The 19,813-nt window shown below is 35.1% G+C and overlaps 1 protein-coding gene across 4 annotated transcripts in view; it reads right to left on the minus strand.

Annotated features, from left to right (window-relative positions):
• CSNK2A2IP (casein kinase 2 subunit alpha' interacting protein) overlaps window positions 1-19,813 on the minus strand; it is a 124,562-nt gene that overhangs the window by 103,804 nt on the left and 945 nt on the right. The window lies entirely within an intron of this gene.

The following is a 19,813-nucleotide window of genomic DNA, read 5'->3' on the forward strand; positions in this document are numbered from 1 at the left end:
GGAGAGGCTCCTTCTGCTACAGCACAAGGCATGTGCATGCAAGTCAGTTGCTCTGCATTGGCTGTCAGACGGACTGGCTGGCCCTGGAGAACCCCTGCCCACTACAGAACTGATCTTGCTGTATCCCTTCCCTACATCCAATCCAGTGCTCTCCTTGATGACTCCAATTAAGATGCAGTGGGCAAAAGTGTCTTTGAACTTCTACTCCTGATAAAACAGGCAACAGATGCCACTGGCTCAACAGGATCGAACAACACTGAAAACTATCGGACCTTTGTAATTCTAGTTATGTGAGCAGAAACGTGTCCTATCACTTTAAACTGTGGGATTTTTTTTCCTCTTTCTTGTGAAAGAAAGCAGAGTCTTCCCCAACCAGCCTAGCTGAAGTAATATATTTTCTTTTTTCTACGTATTACTCTTTAAAGTTTTATTCAATAAAAGTTTTATTTTTCTTTTTGTTATTTATCTATCCTTCTCAGTAACAATTTCAACCCTTTGAAGGCAAGCACTGTCATTCATTCTTGTATCCTCACTGCCTGGAAGAGTATCCGGCAGCTAACAGATCCTTAACAAATGGTTATTAACTTTAGAAATTGCATAAATGTATCAGTGTGGATAGAAACAGTTTTAATGATAAACCTTAGTCTTCATTAGGATAAAAATCTTCCAAATTTATGTTGTAAAATGAGCTTACTTATAGGAGAAAAATGTCAGTAATATCACCTGAAATCCATATTGTTTAGTTCAGAGCTGTTTGTTCCCTGCTAATTCCTTGGAGATTTTTACTCTCCAAAATATTTGTATATGAATTTTTACAACAGAATAGTCTCTTCAATTTGAAAAATAGGTTTAAAGGTCATTTTTCCATCACTCAGATTCCTGGAAACAAATCTGTTTACTTGGGAGAAAAACCAAATACTATCATCTTACCATTAGTCAAAAGACTTGCATTTTTATTCAATGCTATCCAAATGAGGTGTTTTCTTTCATCCAGACTTTGCAAATTAGCACTAGCTCATATGCTCAGAGAATGAAACAAATAATTTAGATAACACAGAAATTATTCATTATTTTAATATTCAATAGCATCAGAAAAACTATTCCTGAGTGATGAAAAAAAATACATATTTTTGTTGGTGTGAAGGGCTTTCATTGACCTTTTCAGACTCAGGGATCTGTTTCCCCAGAGCACTGCCAGAAACAAAGTGAAAGACGAGTTTTGAAAATACAGATTTCTAAATCCTAAGGAAATGTAAGTATAAAATACGGAGTTCTCTTAAAACTTCTTGTTTTTATCAAACCAGTCAATCCTAAAGGAAATCAACCCTGAATAATCATTGAGAGGACTTATGCTGAAACTGAAGCTCCAATACTTTGGCCAACTGATGCGAAGAGCTGACTCACTGGAAAAGACCCTGATGCTGAGAAAGACTGAGGGCAGGAAGAGAAGGGGCAACAGAGGATGAGATGGTTGGATGGCAGCACTGACTCAATGGACATGAGTTTGAGCAAGTTCCAGGAGATTGTGAAGGACAGGGAAACCTGGTGTGTTGCAGTCCATGGGGTAGCAAAGAGTCAGACACTACTTAGTGACTGAACAACGACAACTAAGAGTTTTGGAACTCTTCTTTTTTAGTCTTAGTTACAAATAATACAGAGTGGTAATGATGCATGAAAAAGAAAACTCAGCTTGTGCTTAGCAACTATGTTCAAGTAGTGTCTTCAATACAGCCTTTCTCCATTCCCTGCTGCTGACTCTATATGACACGTTCCCCAACTCAGCCTTAAACATCTAGTTTCCAATCCACAATTAATGCTCACTCTGAGCATGATTTGCACAAATGAAGCCTCAACCATACACAGCAACTATATGATTCTTCTGTTTCACCTTAATTTCCTTTTCTACTCCCTCTTGTGAATTAGAAAGCTTCTCTTGAGAATAATAAAGAGACAGGCTGAGGCACAAGATAATTTTCTTTTCTTTTTTTTTTTTTTAAAAAAAGCACTTTAACTCACAGTATTAATTATGTTCCTATTTCTAAAACATTTCCTTGTTTCTTGCACTGGCTCCTATTACATGTTTCACGCTTACTTTGCCCCTTATTCTCCTCCTTCAATAAAACCACGATTTATTACAAAAAAATAAAAGACTCTAGAAAATAGTGATCACTCTAATATACCACTTAAAGTTACCCTGTATGTACCCATTCTCTATTAAAAATAAATGTGGTGGGGGACCCAGAAATACTGTTTGAGGAAATGAAGTATTTTGTTATCAACTTTAAGACTCATTTACAAACCAAACTTCAAGACTTGCTGACACAAAAACTTCAAATCTCTTTTAGAAAAACAAATTTCTCTTTCCTAATTTGCCTTATAGGTTGATTTTATGCCTTCCCTGCCTCATTTGGTTTCTGGTCAACTCACTCTAGAACATGATGACAACATGATACCCACATACAGCTGTGGCTTAACCATTACACAAACTGACTGCCTTGGAATGCCGACTCGGCTTTGTCACGGACATGCTCTGAAGCTTTTTAATCATAGAACTGCCCACAGTTGGAAACACAGGACCTGGCATAGGCCTGTGGGTCTGTAGGACTTCAAAGTGCTGGAGTTTAAAATCCTCTGCTTGAGAACCAAACGCTACAGGGCAGGAAACCCACACTAAATAAAATCAGAGGAAAGAGAATATTGCCAACCTTAGGACTGATTTTCACCTTATAATCCCATCAGGTATAGTATAGAATCCATGATAATCTCCTTTCATAGGCTGAAATAGGCACCACTTTTTTCTTTAATCCCCATGGTAGTATTTATATAAAATACAAGCCTTTTAAAGGAGTTTGTTGTTAAAATAACAATACTATGTGATATTAATATAATATTATGAGTTAAGATGACATTGGAGAGTTGATAATCTGTGAGATTACATGACAAACATTAAATCAACAACCAAGAAACACAAGGGTTTCATATATTCGACCCTTTAACATACACTTATTCTGGTGAATTCCCTTACTACAGTAGGAAACTTCAGATGACCCTTTTGGGTGTGGGGGTTCCTCTCTGACACTGATGGAGTGCCTGACCAAAGGGGCCCAAAGGACCCTGCATAGATAGTATGTTGCAAACAATAACATCAAGTCCCCTCCGTGGGGAAGGGATACATGACTGAGACTCTCATTACTTCAGGAGTGATGATAAGTAGTGGACACTGGAATAGCAAGTATATCCATTTATTAGATTGTCTGCTGGAAGGTGGAGGACCTGGGGACTTTCCCTGACTAATTAAATATGGTAAACAATGTTAAGGTTCCTCAAGTTCTTGAACTTTTCTAAAGGCTTGAGAGAAATTCAGCCAGTAGGAGAAAACAGAAAACTTAAACTTCATTAGTCTTATTCTCCACCTCAAATTCAGCCAGAATCATGAGTGATTTTAATATTCATGAACAAGAATTACACAAAGCCCAGTCTAAGGATTCTTAAATTGTCTTAACTTAATTATATTAACTTCAGGTCTATTTCAGCCACCCACCTGAGATCAGATGTCATTCAAAGCAGCTCTCTCTGACATCTTTAACATTAGTATCCTGCTTTCTGACCACAACCCTCAACTCTTCCAGCTTCCTTGTGTATTTTAATCCATTTCCATTTTAACCTCATTGGCAACAGAGTCCGTGGTTAAGTGTGTGGGCTCTTAAATCAATCTGCTTGGATCCACATCCTGGATCAGTTGCCTCCTAGCTGTGTAAACTTAGATAGGCCTCCACTTCCTCATCTAAAGAAAACGGAAGTATTATAATCTAGCAGATACACATGCCCATCTAACATAATTGTTACAAAGATAAAACGGGGCAATGTGGAATATTCAGCATAGTAAAAGATATGGAACATATTACGTCTAAATAAATATTAGCTATTTATTTATTATTAAATAGCTATTTATTTATGCCCATTTATTTATTCCTTTTTAAAATATCTATTTATTTGGCTGCATCAGGTCATAGTTGTGGCACATAGGGTCTTCAATCTTCACTGCAGAGTGAGAACTCTTAGTTGCAGTTTGTGGGATCAGTTGCCCAACTAGGGATCAAGCCCAGGGATCAGTGGCTTCCTTAGCCACTGGACCACCAGAGAAGGCTCTATTTATTCTTAAATTTGTTCATTTTCTCCTAATTTCTTCTATATCCAGCCTAAAATCTGGACTCCATTAATTTTCTTTTCCCTACATGAGACAGAAACAAATTTATCCTATTAGCTGCTCTGTTTTCACATCAACACTGGTAAAAACCAATGGGAAAATATATCACTGGGCAGTAACTATCAAAAATGTAAGGCCTTCCAAAGTATTTGTTCTATTTCTATGGTTCAGTAAGCTTTCTACATGTCAACAACCAACATATCTCTAAATACTGGACAGCATGTAATACAAGCCATATTCCTCAAATATTCTTTATTATCTCCTTTCTGTAAAAATTTTCAGAATTTTCCCTTTGAGACTATATTGAGACTTTTTTTTCCATTTTCATAGTTCTGACTTTTTCCTAGGTTTGCTTGCTGAGTCCAGAGCAACAGTACAAATGGAGGCATGCATACATTGTTTTAAATATTTAAAAGTTATATATCAAACTAACAGAACATTCCAATTCTATCCAAGATGGAGTAAAAGCAACCAATTTACTTCCCCACTTGAAACAAACCCATGCCTTGAAAAACACAGAGAAAACATGTAAAAAAAAATTTTTTTTTTTTAAGAGTTCGGACAACAGTTAACAGATGACAGTGATCCCTGTGAAATGGGGAACAAATGAGGTAAGCCCTATAACTTCTCTAGTTTACTCTTTGAGAGAGTTTTCAGGCCACAACATGGGAGAAAGAATCTGGGAGGACCCAAGAGACTCTGAATTGAGAAGACAGAGCTGAGCATCCAGGGAGAATAAGGCTGCTAGAACTCACTTCACAGAGAACCAGACAGGAGAGACTCACATGGAAACACAACTTGGGATATCTGTAGAGGCTCAGCTTAAGTATTTGGCAAAGAAATTATAGTGTATGCATATGTGGACACTACCCCAAGCCCAGAGAAAATCGACAGAAACAATGCTTGACATGAACACAGGATTAGGAAGTGCCTCTTCCCATCATCGAGACCGAGAAAACTTCTCATTCACAAGTAATGAGGTGGACCACACACAAAGGTCTTGCCATAGGGGGAGGAAAAAATTAACCCCAGGATAAGCACAAAACTAGACCCAGTGAAAAAGTCATAATGGAAAAACCAAAAAGGATCAAATTTTCCTTTTTTGGAAATCAAAACTTTTCCTTTTGGAAATTAAAGTTTCCAAATAACTATCTTGGAATAAAGTTCAAGCATATTTATAGGAATACAAAAGATCCAGTACTCAAAAAGGTAAAATTCACAGCATACAGTCAAAGATGAACAAACTTGTAAAGTAAACAGGAAAATATGACCCATAATGAGGAGAATAATCAATAAAATGAAATTGATTCAGAACTAACACGTGCTAGATTTAGTAAAGGCCAACAAAATGGGTATAATAACAATATTGTGTTACAAAATTAAAAAGAGACATGAAGTATAAAAAAGACACATATTACTTCTAAAGATAAAAAACTACAGTAACTAGGATAAAAAATATGCTGAACAGGATTAGATGTAGATTGTTGTTATTGTTTAGTCGCTAAATCGTGTCTGACTCTTTTGTGATCCCATGGACTGTATCCTTCCAGGATCCTCTGTACATGGGATTGCCCAGGCAGGAATATTGGAGTGGGCTGCTGTTTTCTTCTCCAGGGGATCTTCCCAACCCAGAGATCCAACCTGCATCTCCTAGTGGAGTCTTTACCACTGAGGCACCAGAGAAGTCCTAGAAGTAGATTAGGCGTTACAAAAGATTGGTAAAGTTGAAAATGTAACAGAAATTATTAAAAATGAAACACATAGGGAAAGAAATAATATTTGAAAAATTAAAGGACCTCCCTGGTGGTCCAATGGTTAAGAATCTGCCAGACAATACAGGGGACACAGATTTGATCCCTGGTTTGGGAGGATTCCACATGCTGTAGAGCAACTAAGCTTGTGCACCACAAGTACTGAGCCCACACTCCAAAACTACTGAAACCCATGTACACTTAAGGACCATCAGTTAGCTGTGGAATAACTTCAAGCAACTTAATATACAAACAAGCACATGAAAAGATGTTCAATACCACTATTTATTAAATAAATCACAACTACAACACGGTATAAGCTTGCACCAGTCAGAATGGCCATCATCAATAAGTCTACAAATAATAAATATTGCAGAGGATGTAGAGAAAAGGAAATCCACCTACGTTGTTGGTGGGAATATACACTGGTATAGTCACTATGGAGAACAGTAGGAAGGTTTCTTTAAAAACTAAAAACAGAGCTACTGCACAATCCAGCAATGTCACTCCTGGTCACATATCCAGAGAAAATCATAATTCAAAAAGATACATGCAATCCAGTGTTCACTGCAGCACTATTTACAATAGCCAGGATCTGGAAGCAACCTAAATGTCCATCGACAGAAGAACAGATAAAAAAGGAGTGGTACATATATACAATGGAATATTACTCAACCATGAAAAGGAACAAAATAATGTCACTTGTAGCAACATGGACAGACCTAGAGATTGTCATACTAAGTGAAGTAAGTCAAACAGAAAAAGACAAACGTTGCTTATATGTAAACAAAAAAATATATAATATTAGATATGTGTGGAATCTACAAAATGGTACAAATGAACTTAGTTACAAAACATAAATAGAGTCACAGAGGTAGAAAACAAACTTATGTTTACTGACGGGGAGTGGAGGAATAAATTGGGATATTGGGATTGACATATGCACCCTATTACATAAAATAGATAACTAATAAAAATCTACTGTGTAGCACGGGAAACTCTAGTCTGTACTCTTATAATGGCCTATGTGGGAAAAGAATCTAAAAAAGACTGGATATATGTAAATGTATAACTGGTTCATTTTGCTATACAGCAGAAATAAACACAACATTGTGAATCAACCATACTCCAATTTAAAAAAATATACAAGCTTAAAGAATATTCAAGAAACACTACACCCAACATCAAAATACACATTGTTTTCAAGAGAAAACAGACTATTTGCCAAGATAGACCACAATTTAGGCCATAAAATAAGTCTCAATAAATTCAAAATTATTCAAGTCATAAAAATGTTCTCTGACTACAATGGAATTAAAATAGAAATCAACAACAGAACAATCTCTGGAAATCATCAAATATTTAAAAAATATTAACACAGTTCCAAATAACTGATGAATCAAAGAGAAAATAAGGAAAATTAGAAAACATTTTAAACTGAATAAACACTAAATATCAGAAAGCAATATTAATGGGGAAATTATAGCACTAAGTATCTATATTAAAAGAGGTCAACCTCAGTTTTCACCTTAATAAAAGCAATTAGAAAAAGAAAAGCAAATAAACCTCCCCCAAAGCAAAATATGAACATAAGTGCAAAAATTATAAACCAAATTTTAGTAAGTAGAATTTAACTCTCAATCTCAGTCTCTTATAGGCAGATATAAATATGATGGAGACTGCTAAAAAAAAAAATGGTATTAGAAAAAATTAACACATATATAATAGCTGTTCCTAAAGTCTGACCACACAATTTCTACTGATGAGTTTGTGGTAAATAAGATCACTTTTAAAATCTAGATGATAAATGGTTATATTGTGGCAATTAAAATAATACTAAAAGTCTTAATGTGATGTAAATGATTACGTATATCTTGGGATAAGATTTCCAGTAACAGCACCATAAAGAGATACACAAGAATAGATGATAGACTCTAAAAAAGGGGTGACTCAAAATAATGTTTCGAGTGATGAAAAATTAATGATATCTTATGAAATGTGACTTTTTAAATTAGCATTTAAAAACAAATTTAGTATTTGCTAAATATGTGATTTTAAATAAGTTTTTGTAACTAAATTGACCTACTAATGAGGAAAATGGGAGAAATTCTGCATTTAGTGTTTCTTGATATTGGGCATAAAAGGTTTAGCATATTACATTATTGATGTGGGAAATGACTACATGTTGTTAAGTAAAAAGTTTTTATTAAGTAAAATATAATGTGATATTTTTGTAAAAGGAGAATGTCTATTTTGGCAAAACTACCTCTTGGAAAGATGATGACCAATATATTGACTGAGATTATTACTAAACAGTAGAATGAGATTAAAGGTAACTTTTTTGTTTCAATTATTCCCTCTGTCCAAATTTTCTACAATTAACATAATTTTTGTATTAGAAAAATGAAAGATGAGAAATGAACATCTTTGAAGCAATGTCCACTTTACACCTAATTGTTTGATTTACAATAACAGATCTATGTATTTAATAAGGTGTCACTAATTTGTAGCATTTCACTCTAGTTATACTTTTAATTTCCATCGCTACATTTTTTAATATTAATGAGATTTTTTTGTTACTTTAAATTGGTTACTAAAGAATAAGAAAAATCCTATTTGTAGTATATGTTCAAGTTATAAAAATACACTTAGTGAATCAAGAGAACCCAACAATCAACCTTTTCTTCATTTTTTAAAATTAGATAAGTAATTTAATTACAGTTCTTATTTTATAGTTCTGACAAAACATGGTCCACTGGAGAAGGGAACTCCAAACCACTTCAGTATTCTTGCCTTGAGAACCCCATGAGCAGTATGAAAAGGCAAAAAGACAGGACACTGAAAGATGAACTCCCCATGTCAGCAGCTGCCCAATATGCTACTGGAGATCAGTGGAGAAATAACTCCAGAAAGAATGAAGAGATGGAGACAAAGCAAAAATAACAGCCAATTGTAGATGTGACTGGTGATGGAAGTAAAGTCCAATGCTGTATAGAGCAATATTGCATAGGAACCTGGAATGTTAGGTTCATGAATTAAAGCAAATTGTAAATGATCAAACAGGAGATGGCAAGAGTCAACATTGACATTTTAGGAAGCAGAAAATTAAAATGAACTGGAATGGGTGAATTTAACTCAGATGACTATTATATCGACTACTGTGGGCAAGAATCCCTTAGAAGAAATGGAGTAGGCATTATAGTCAACAAGAGAGTCCAAAAGGTAGTACTTGGACAGAATCTCAAAAATGACAGAATGATCTCTGTTCATTTCCAAGGCAAACCATTCAATATCACAGTAATCCATGTCTATGTCCCACCAGTAATGCTGAAGAAGCTGAAGTTAAATGTTTCTATGAAGACCTACAAGACCTTCTAGAACTAACACCCAAATAAGATGTCCTTTTTATTATAGGAGACTGGAATACAAAAGTAGGAAGTCAAGAGATACCTGGCATGACAGGCAAATTTGGGCTTGGAGTACAGAATGAAGTAGGGCAAAGGATAATAGAGTTTTGCCAAGAGAACGCACTGGTCATAGCAAACACCCTCTTCCAACAACACAAGAGAAGACTTTACACATGGACAACACCAGATGGTCAATACCAAAATCAGATTGCAGATTTGCAGAGAAAGATGGAGAAGCTCTAAACAGTCAGCAAAAACAAGACCGGGAGCTGACTGTGGCTCAGATCATGAAATCTTTATTGCCAAATTCAGACTTAAATTGAAGAAAGTGGGGAAAACCTCTAGACCATTCAGGTATGACCTAAATCAAATCCCTTACAATTATACAGTGGAGGTGAGAAATAGATTTAAGGGACTAGATCTGATAGACAGAGTGCCTGAAGAACTATGGATGGAGGTTCGTGACATTGTACAGGAGGCAAGGATCAAGACCATCCCCAAGAAAAATAAATGCAAAAAGGCAAAATGGTTGTCTGAAGAGGCCTTACAAATAACTGTGAAAAGAAGAGAAGCAAAAGGCAAAGGAGAAAAGGAAACATATACCCATTTGAATGCAGAGTTCCAAAGACTAGCAAGAAGAGATAAGAAAGCCTTCCTCAGTGATCAGTGCAAAGAAATAGAGGAAAACAATAGGATGGGAAAGACTAGAGATCTCTTCAAGAAAATTAGAGATACCAAGGGAACATTTCATGCAAAAATGTGCACAATAAAGGACAGAAAGGGTATGGATCTAACAAAAGCAGAAGATATTAAAAAGAGGTGGCAAGAATGCACAGAAGAACTATACAAAAAAGATTTTCATGACCTAGATAATCATGATGGTGTGATCACTCACCTAGAGCCAGACATCCTGGAAGCAAAGTCAAGTGGGCCTTAGAAAGCATGACTACAAACAAAGCTAGTGGAGGTAACAGAATTCCAGTTGAGCTATTTCATATCATAAAAGATGATGCTGTGAAAGTGCTGCACTCAATATGTCAGCAAATTTGGAAAACTCAGCAGTGGTCACAGGACTAGAAAAGGTCACTTTTCGTTCCAATCCCAAAGAAAGGCAATGCCAAAGAATGCTGAAACTACTGCACAATTGCACTCATCTCACATACTAGGAAAGTAATACTCAAAATTCTCCAAGCCAGGCTTCAACAGTAAGTGAATCGTGAACTTCCAAATATTCAAGCTGGATTTAGAAAAGGCAGAGGAACCGGAGATCAAATTGCCAACGTCTGTTAGATCATTGAAAAAGCAAGAGTGTCCCAGAAAAACATCTACTTCTGCTTTATTGACTATGCCAAAGCCTTTGACTGTATAGATCACCACAAACTGTGGAACATTCTTAAAGAGATGGGATACCAGAGCATCTGACCTGCCTCCTGAGAAAAATGTATGCAGGTCAAGAAGCAACAGTTAGAACTGGACATGGAACAACAGATTATTTCCAAATCAGGAAAGGAGTACATCAAGGCTGTATATTGTCACCCTGCTTTTTTAACTTCTATGCAGAGTACATCATGAGAAACCCTGGACTGGATGAAGCACAGCTGGAATCAAGATTGCTGGGAGAAATATCAATAACCTCAGATATGCAGATGACACCACCCTTATGGCAGAAAGCGAAGAAGAAATAAAAATCCTCTCGATAAAAGCAAAAGAGGAGAGTGAAAAAGTTGGCTTAAAGCTCAACATTCAGAAAACTAAGATCATGGCATCTGGTTCCATCACTTCATGGCAAATAGAAGGGGAAACAGTGACAGACCTATTTTGGGGGGCTCCAAAATCACTGCAGATGGTGACTACAGCCATGAAATTAAAAGACGCTTCCTCCTTGGAAGAAAAGATGCTTGCTCCTTGGTAGAAAAGTTATGACCTACTTAGACAGCTTATTAAGAAGTAGAGATATTACTTTGCCAACAAAAGTCTCTCTAGTCAAGACTATGTTTTTTCCAGTAGTCATGTATGGATGTGAGAGTTGGACTATAAAGAAAGCTGAGCACTGAAGAATTGATGCTTTTGAACTGTGGTGTTGGAGAAGACTCTTGAGAGTCCCTTGGACTGCAAGGAGATCCAACCACTCCATCCTAAGGGAGATCAGTCCTTAGTGTTCATTGGAAGGACTGATGTTGAAGCTGAAACTCCAATACTTTGGCCACCTCATGCGAAGAGTTGACTCATTAGAAAAGACCCTGATGCTGGGAAGGATTGGGGGCAGGAGGAGAAGCAGACGACAGAGGATGAGATAGCTAGATGGCATCACCCACTCAATGGACATGAGTTTGGGTAAACTCCCGGAGTTGGTGATGGACAGGGAGGCCTGGCCTGCTGTGATTCATGGGGTCGCAAAGAGTCGGACATGACCGAGCAACTGAACTGAACTGATATAGGGTTTTTTTAGACATAATGCCATTATACATTTAGTAGTCTACAGTGTATTTCAAATATAACTTTTATATGCACTGAGAGATCAAAAAATTTGTGTGACTCCCTTTATTGCAATATTCACTTTCTTGTGGTGATCCGAAACAGAACCCACAATATCTTTGAGGTTTGTCTGCATCCATCACAATAGTTTAAGAAATAGTGTGGTGTAGCAGAATTATTATTTTTACACTGAACTGGTAATGAATTAAAGAATGAAAAGGTCAGATAAGATTCAAGAAAATTCATTAGAAAGACGTTGCAAGAACCTGGCTATGGGGTAATGGACCCTGAATTAGGGTGATGCTGAAAATGGAGCAGAGAGCATGTCAAGAAGAAAAATTCAGGAAATAAAAATAATAATGGGGTAACAGATAGGGTTATGGGAAGGCAAAAATATGAGGAGTTGAAGACATGTCAAAGCATAAAGGAATTTTGGTACAAATGACAGAAATGAAAACATTGAGGTGGGACTCACATCACAGGATTTGTGCCAATTCATATATATCATCCTTGCTAATATCAATTTGGTTCTTTAAGTAGCTTTCCTGGTGGCTTAGCTGGTAAAGAATACACCTGCAAGACTGCCATCAGTGCAGGAGACACAGGTTTGATCCCTGAGTCAGGAAGACCCCCTAGAGGAAAATCCCAAGGACAGAGGAGCCTTGAGGGCTACAGTCCATGGGGTTGGAAGAGTCAGACACAACTGAACAACTCAACCACCAAGCAGCTAAAAGGATTTTGTTGTACTAACTTAGAAGTAATGACAATAAAAACCCTTTCCTGGCCACTCATTTAAAAGACAGTGTTTACATAAAGAAATACAAAAGGGTTTTCAGGAAATCCTAAAATGGTATTTTCCAATACAGAGTTGTATATTTCCACTACTCAGCAGACAGACCTGTCAAAACAAATATTACATTTTAGTCTTATTTAGATGACATTAAAATTCATCATATATTTCTAACGATTGTTTTCACTTAACTTCGAATAAAAAAAACCAAATATGTGTATGTGTATGTATTTTCCATAGTTTCTTCTGGCTCTACATACATAACCTCTGAGTTTTAACAGTCCTTTTGAAGTCTAATTGGAATAGGCAATGCACTGTGTTCACTGATATCATTTTGAAACTGTCTGACCTATTATTACATAAAGATGAGCGTTTCACTTAATAAAGACTTAGAGTAACACAATTTGTTACACCATAATTAAAGATGGACACATCTGTTCCATTTTAATTCAAACCCTTTGAACATAATTACATAAAGCAGCAAGAACAGAAATTTTCGGTCTTAAAAATTTGCTATCAAAAAAAAATCATTCTGTCTACAGAAACTACATGGGCAAAGGACAGTTTGTAAAATGAAGTCAAATCAATGCCTCTCCCTCTGTATCAAAGCATGACATACACTAAGATCCCAGATTAAAGTACTGTCCCCATATGAAAACCATAATTAGTTAAGGAAACCCAGGTGAAGGCCAATTATTACGGAAAGTACTAACATTCCATCACCATGGAGAAGTACTATCTTTATATGTTCTTTTAGTCCACAGATACATAAAAAAGGAGGAGACAAATACTAAGAATAGTTGAAAGGAAAACAAACAGAAAACATCCAACATTTATGTGTTACCTTTAAACTTCCTACTACATTCTAAATTTTCAATCATAATAATTTCATAGACCTTGCTTAAAAGTAGTGTATCCTCTTGATAAGGACCAAGCTATTTTATCAAAAATAGTTTTTAGGTTAACAGTTATCAGATGTGTAAATAAAGAAAGCAGAAGTAAAGGAAACATATGATTTCAGAATAAATTCTCAGTATTTAATAAAATGAGTTAAATGGCAAACCATTCAAACAAATATCCCTGAAATGTAGGCTGTTAGTCTGTTTTATTTATGTTTCCATATCCTAAAGATGGCTTAATGAGGAGACGCAATCAGAATTAGCTAAGCAGTGAGAAGTTGGAGGGAACAGGGTGGCAGTAAGATTTATATAAATATTTGCAGAGACTGGGAAGAGCAGATGCTCCTATAATCCAGACAATGTGTGTGCACTTCATTTTAAAATAAAATAAAACAGTTGAAAGCCAAAATATAATTAATCAGAGGAAATGCTTTAATCAACATCTTCCAAATCCTTAAGCTCTGCTGAAAAGATTAAAGAAACATAAAAGAAATTAAAATATGATATTCAAAAGGAAACTAGAATTGGTCTATTCCTGATGCTCTCCTTTTATTTCAGATGTAGGATTGAGCATGCAATTAATACATGTTTCTGACTGTCACCAACTAGTGAAATTTCCTAGGTGTTTAAGATACTAAATAAATCACCTACGACTTACTGTATAATTTACAATATAGTAATGATAGTTTCCTCTCTTCGTTATTAATTTATCATCAGAAATGTGTATGCATGCCCTTATTTCCTGTAATTCTACACAGAGACCTTTCCAATGGAATAGGAGAAGGCAGTTTAAATGAGTGTCAATTTTATATTCACAAGTTACCTACAAAGATGAAAAAGAAGTTGCACATCAAGAAAGAAGTATATCAATCTATGTAGATATCCAACATGAATCATATAGACCCAAAACAAGTATTATTAACTTTAAATCAGCTTTGGGCTCTGTTTTTCTAAATTCAGGGTCTCTTTTGTATTATTTCTGGTGTTTTCTGCTCCAGATTTGATGAACTACTCATTATGAACCTGTAATTATTACTAAAGCTCAGAGAAGAACAATTTAAACAGAGGGTTTCAAAACAATGTCTCAAGGAAATAAAAAGCACATGTATTCATGGCAAAGTCAAAATACACCAATATTTAAAGCTCAAAGCACTTGTTTTTTCCACAAACAAAATTTTGTTGGTGACAGGAGTCACTTCACATATTCATATACAACACCAGAATATTATAAGCAGTTTTTAAACATAAGATTAGCTCCTATAGACAGTTAACAGCTTAGCACTATTAATTGCAAGAGCACATTTGAAACAGAACTTGAGCCTGATCATAATTTCTGGTAGAAAAATTTTACAAGTTTCTACTAAAATTTTACTGCAAAACATAGTCTCTAGCATTCTGAATTAGAAGTCATGAAATCTTAAAAAATTTGATCTTGCAAAAACACTGCCTAAATTATTATTACTGAAGTGCCATGGATCAGAATTTCTTATATTTTCCCTCCTAAAAATAAATGTTAATGGTAAAAAGACTAGTATATCTGAGAGATCCATTGTGAAATCTAGACTGGGAAAGTGAAAGCAGCTATGTGGCAGTTTTTTTCTGTGTTCTATCACTGTTATAATAACTTTGAAGGGCATATACATTGCACTTATTTGCTTCTTATATACTACTTGCTTGATATTCTGTTCTAACAAAAGAACAAAATATCAAACAGCTAGTATATAACTGAAAAGAAGATATAAAGATTCTTGACTCAGTCTCTAGATGGCTTTTGGCATTTGTTTCATAATTTATGTGCAATGGCCCTTTAATTCTCAAATTACTGACCCTGTGTGGTGAGTTTACTATTATTAAAATAGTCCATATTTTACTATCAGAAAATAATTCTGAAAAGTTACCCTGTTGGATTTACATATCAATGCTAATCTTTATCAAATAAGCTTGTGTTACTCAAATTAATGATTTCACACAGCAAACTCAACTGAAGATTTGTAACCAAGCCCAATAATAATGTTTATTAAGAATATGGTCATTTCTGTCAGCACACTCACTGGAGAGATAAGAAGCAGAGAGTAGTCACAAGAATGTTCCCTTTATTCTGTCTCCTATTTTCTCCATTCTTATCTGTACACCACAGAGAGGGACACAGAGTTTAATTATTGTGGTTTTTGAATATCATTATCACCATCTACCAAGTTTATCACTTGGCATAAGGAAATCAGAAATTAATTTCTGTTGGGGATGCTGAGGCTGGGACCCAATATCTGGAAATTCATTCTCATCTCTGCGATTATGTTGCATTGTAATCATCTACATGAGTTGTTAAGATGAGGAGACTGGTATAAGCACATGTCACCCCAAGGCAATTGTACCCTGGGCATTGTCTGCAGCAAGTCAAGATATGTAACTATGTATGAAAATCATTCTTAAATCTGTAACTGTGCTGTCTGACAAGAGATCTCCTAACCAAATATAACTATTAAAATATAAAGAAATCAACAGTAAATAAAATTTAAAATTTCATTTCTCAGTCATTGAAGCCAAATTTCAAGTGTTCATAGCCCCACATAGCTAGTGGATTCCCATAAGAAAGAAAATTCTTCATAAATGATTGTGCTATATCCATTAGTTTTTGTAACTTGGGAAAATACACATCAAAATGATCAATGTACAAAATTATCACTCTGCTTCCAATAACAAATGGATGTAGCAGAGTCATTTACAAAATTGTGGTTCTTTCTGTGGGTCTAACACTTTTGTTTTCTCTGACAATGGAGCAAAACAGGCAAATGACTCTGCTTCCTTTTTAATAAGAAGTTCTGAGTATATATGTGAACCGTGAACTTCCAGATGTTCAAGCTGGTTTTAGAAAAGGCAGAGGATCCAGAGATCATATTGCCAACATCTGCTGGATCATCGAAAAAGCAAGAGAGTACCAGAAAAACATCTATTTCTGCTAAAGCCTTTGACTGTGTGGATCACAATAAACTGGAGAATTCTGCAAGAGATAGGAATACCAGACCACCTGACCTGCCTCTTGAGAAATCTGTATGCAGGTCAGGAAGCAACAGTTAGAACTGGACATGGCACAACTGGTTCTAAATAAGAAAAGGAGTCTGTCAAGGCTGTATATTGTCACCCTGCTTATTTAACTTCTATGTAGAGGACATCATGAGAAATGCTGGGCTGGAGGAAGTACAAGCTGGAATCAAGATTGCTGGGAGAAATATCAATAACCTCAGATATGCAGATGATACCACCCTTATGGCAGAAAGTGAATAAGAACTAAAGAGCCTCTTGATGAAAGTGAAAGAGGAAAGTGAAAAAGTTGGCTTAAAGCGCAACATTCAGAAAACAAAGATCATGGCATCTGGTCCCATCACTTCATGGCAAATAGATGGGGAAACAGTGGCAGACTTTAATTTTGGGGGCTCCAAAATTACTGTAGATGGTGACTGCAGCCATGAAATTAAAAGATGCTTACTCCTTGGAAGGAAAGTATGACCAACTTAGACAGCATATTAAAAAGCAGAGACATTACTTTGCCAACAAAGGTCCATCTCGTCAAGGCTATAGTTTTTCCAGTAGTCCTGTATGGATGTGAGAGTTGGACTATAAAGAAAGCTGAGCACCGAAGAATTGATCCTTTTGAACTGTGGTGTTAGAGAAGACTCTTGAGAGCTCCTTGTACTGCAAGGAGATCCAACCAGTCCATCCTAAAGGAAATCAGTCCTGAATATTCATTGGAAGGACTGATGCTCAAGCTGAAACTCCAATACTTTGGCCACCTGATGCGAAGAGCTGATTCATTTGAAAAGATCCTTTGCTGGGAAAGATTAAAGGCAGGATGAGAAGGGGATGACAGAGGATGAGATGGTTGTATGGCATTACTGACTCAATGGACATGAGTTTGAGTAAAGTCTGGGAGTTGGTGATGGACAGGGAGGCCTGGGGTGCTGCAGTCCATGGGTCGCAAAGAGTCAGACACAACTGAGCAACTGAACTGAACTGAACAGTACTAAAGCATGTCTTAGTGGTCATGCAAACCTCACAAAACATATACCCATATAATATTGTAGCAAAGATTTATTTCAAAGATTGTTTACTATGGCATATTAGTTCTGATACTAAAAAAAGAAACATACATACACAAATACACCACAAACCTCTTTTCAAATAAAGACTATCAAACAAAAACTAACTCCAAAATTAGTATATTCATACTAGTATATAGGCAAGCAATCTAAGAATGATCTAAAAGTCTAGTGACTTAGATTTAACAACACTTAATGACATGATTTTATATAATTATTAGGAAAGAATAAAATAAATTCACATATGAGTAATTACAGAGTATCAGCATTATTTTCAAGCATATGAAAATGTATACATTCAGATATATGTTACTCAAGGAGTTACTTTTCAGAAAAATGAATTGCCCTTTACAGTCTCTGAAATATTCTTATTGATAACAGTAGTGGTGTCTATCATAGTATACTGAATAACTGTTTTGCTTTTTAAAATAATTTAATGTCATCTAAAGCCAAATTTGGGTTGTAATTTCTGATTATAATCAAGGTGAAACTATAAAATAATATTGTGGGAGTAATAATAATAAAGAGGTAGTGTTTACTGGATATCCATGAAATATTAAGAGGTGTTGAGTATTTAACATAATTATTCTAGTCTTTGTAATTATTGCCCCATCTCACAGATGAGGAAACAACTGTTCGTAGAAGTTTCATAACTTGCTTAATGTTAACATGGCAGACATGTTCCTTGTTCCAGATTAAGGATTCAGACTCTAAATCTAGCTAGAGCAAATCTGTGATGCTAAGGTTAATTCTCAATGAGAAATTCTAAAAATTGGGTTTTTATTTATAATTATTATAACTTCCACAACTTCAGTTATAACAACTTGTAACATGATCCAGATCAATATCTACTATACATTTTATGATGTGATTTTTTAAAGGAAAATAAACTATGAACCCAATTATTCCTCTAAGTACATATTATTTTTGATGTAGAAAATCAATTAAACTCTTCAGTAAAAGCCTTCAAATATTAGTTTTAATTATTTACAATTAAATATTAAATCATTTGGTATAGTTTTCATAAATTAACATGAATACTTTAATTTTAATTGAAAAGTAAATATGTGCCCATATAAATTTACAATATGAAAACATAGAGAAAATCATTTGATTATAAATTTTAGTGTGTTTATAAAAGACTAAAAAATTTGATATAAAATATTAAATTGACAAACATTGATTCCAATGTTTTAGTTTTTGAAGTTTATGAAATAGCATATTTCTTTCAAATATAACTTAGAATATGTCCTATATACAGTTCAATAAGACAAAGGTTCATATGAATATCATGTACCATTGAATACTATCAGTCAAGTACATAAAACTAAGATAAAGCTGTCAGGTAGCATACTAGACAAAGTGGAATCATTAGAGAGTTTGTATCAATTAAGAAAGTTCAACTAGTTATTTAAATACTTGAGTCTATCCATTAGCCTGATTCAGAAAGCTGAAAGAAATCACCAAACTGTAATTATACCCAGCTTGGTGCTTGACACTTCGAAAGCCCCACAGGTCATGACTGAACAAATAGCTCCTGATCACCAAAACCAGTGATATCTTAGAAGAATATAGAGGAGAGATCTTGGTATTTAAGATGCTGCAATTTTTAAAAAGTAAAAAGATTTGAAATGGCAACTATTAATTGAGAAACAATGCCCACGAATCAGCATAAAATATATGTGAACTATTTAGTTTCCAAAAACATGTACATTAAACCACATGCAACTTTCCAAAAAAATTTGTGGATGCTATAAATCTTAAATTCAGTCTCAAAAGCAATGTTAACAAGTACATTCCCCCTTACTTAGAGGTTTCCTTTCTATAGATGTCTTAACCCATTTAATCATGCTCCTAAATACTACCACATGGCAGACAATTAAGACTCTAAGTATTCAGAATATACATCTGTGGACCCATTTCTTTTGAGACAAGAAAAGAAAATTACTTAGCTGTAATTCTTACTCTCGATGAATTGTAATTACAATGACTCTAAACCTTTTGAACTCAAGCGCTTCTCTAGTGCATTTGAGATAAAAAAAAAAAAATTCCATCTCGTGAATTTTAAATCATTCGATGTCCTCACAAATAGGTGAATGCAACCTCTAATTCTTAAAGTCCAGCGTATATCTAAATATACAAGCTATACATCTGACAATAGGTAGAATGGAGACAGTTATAATGATGACC

This window comes from Giraffa tippelskirchi, chromosome 2 (assembly GCF_054371585.1).
Source record: "Giraffa tippelskirchi isolate mGirTip1 chromosome 2, T2T-mGirTip1v1.2.pri, whole genome shotgun sequence".
NCBI lineage: Eukaryota > Metazoa > Chordata > Mammalia > Artiodactyla > Giraffidae > Giraffa > Giraffa tippelskirchi.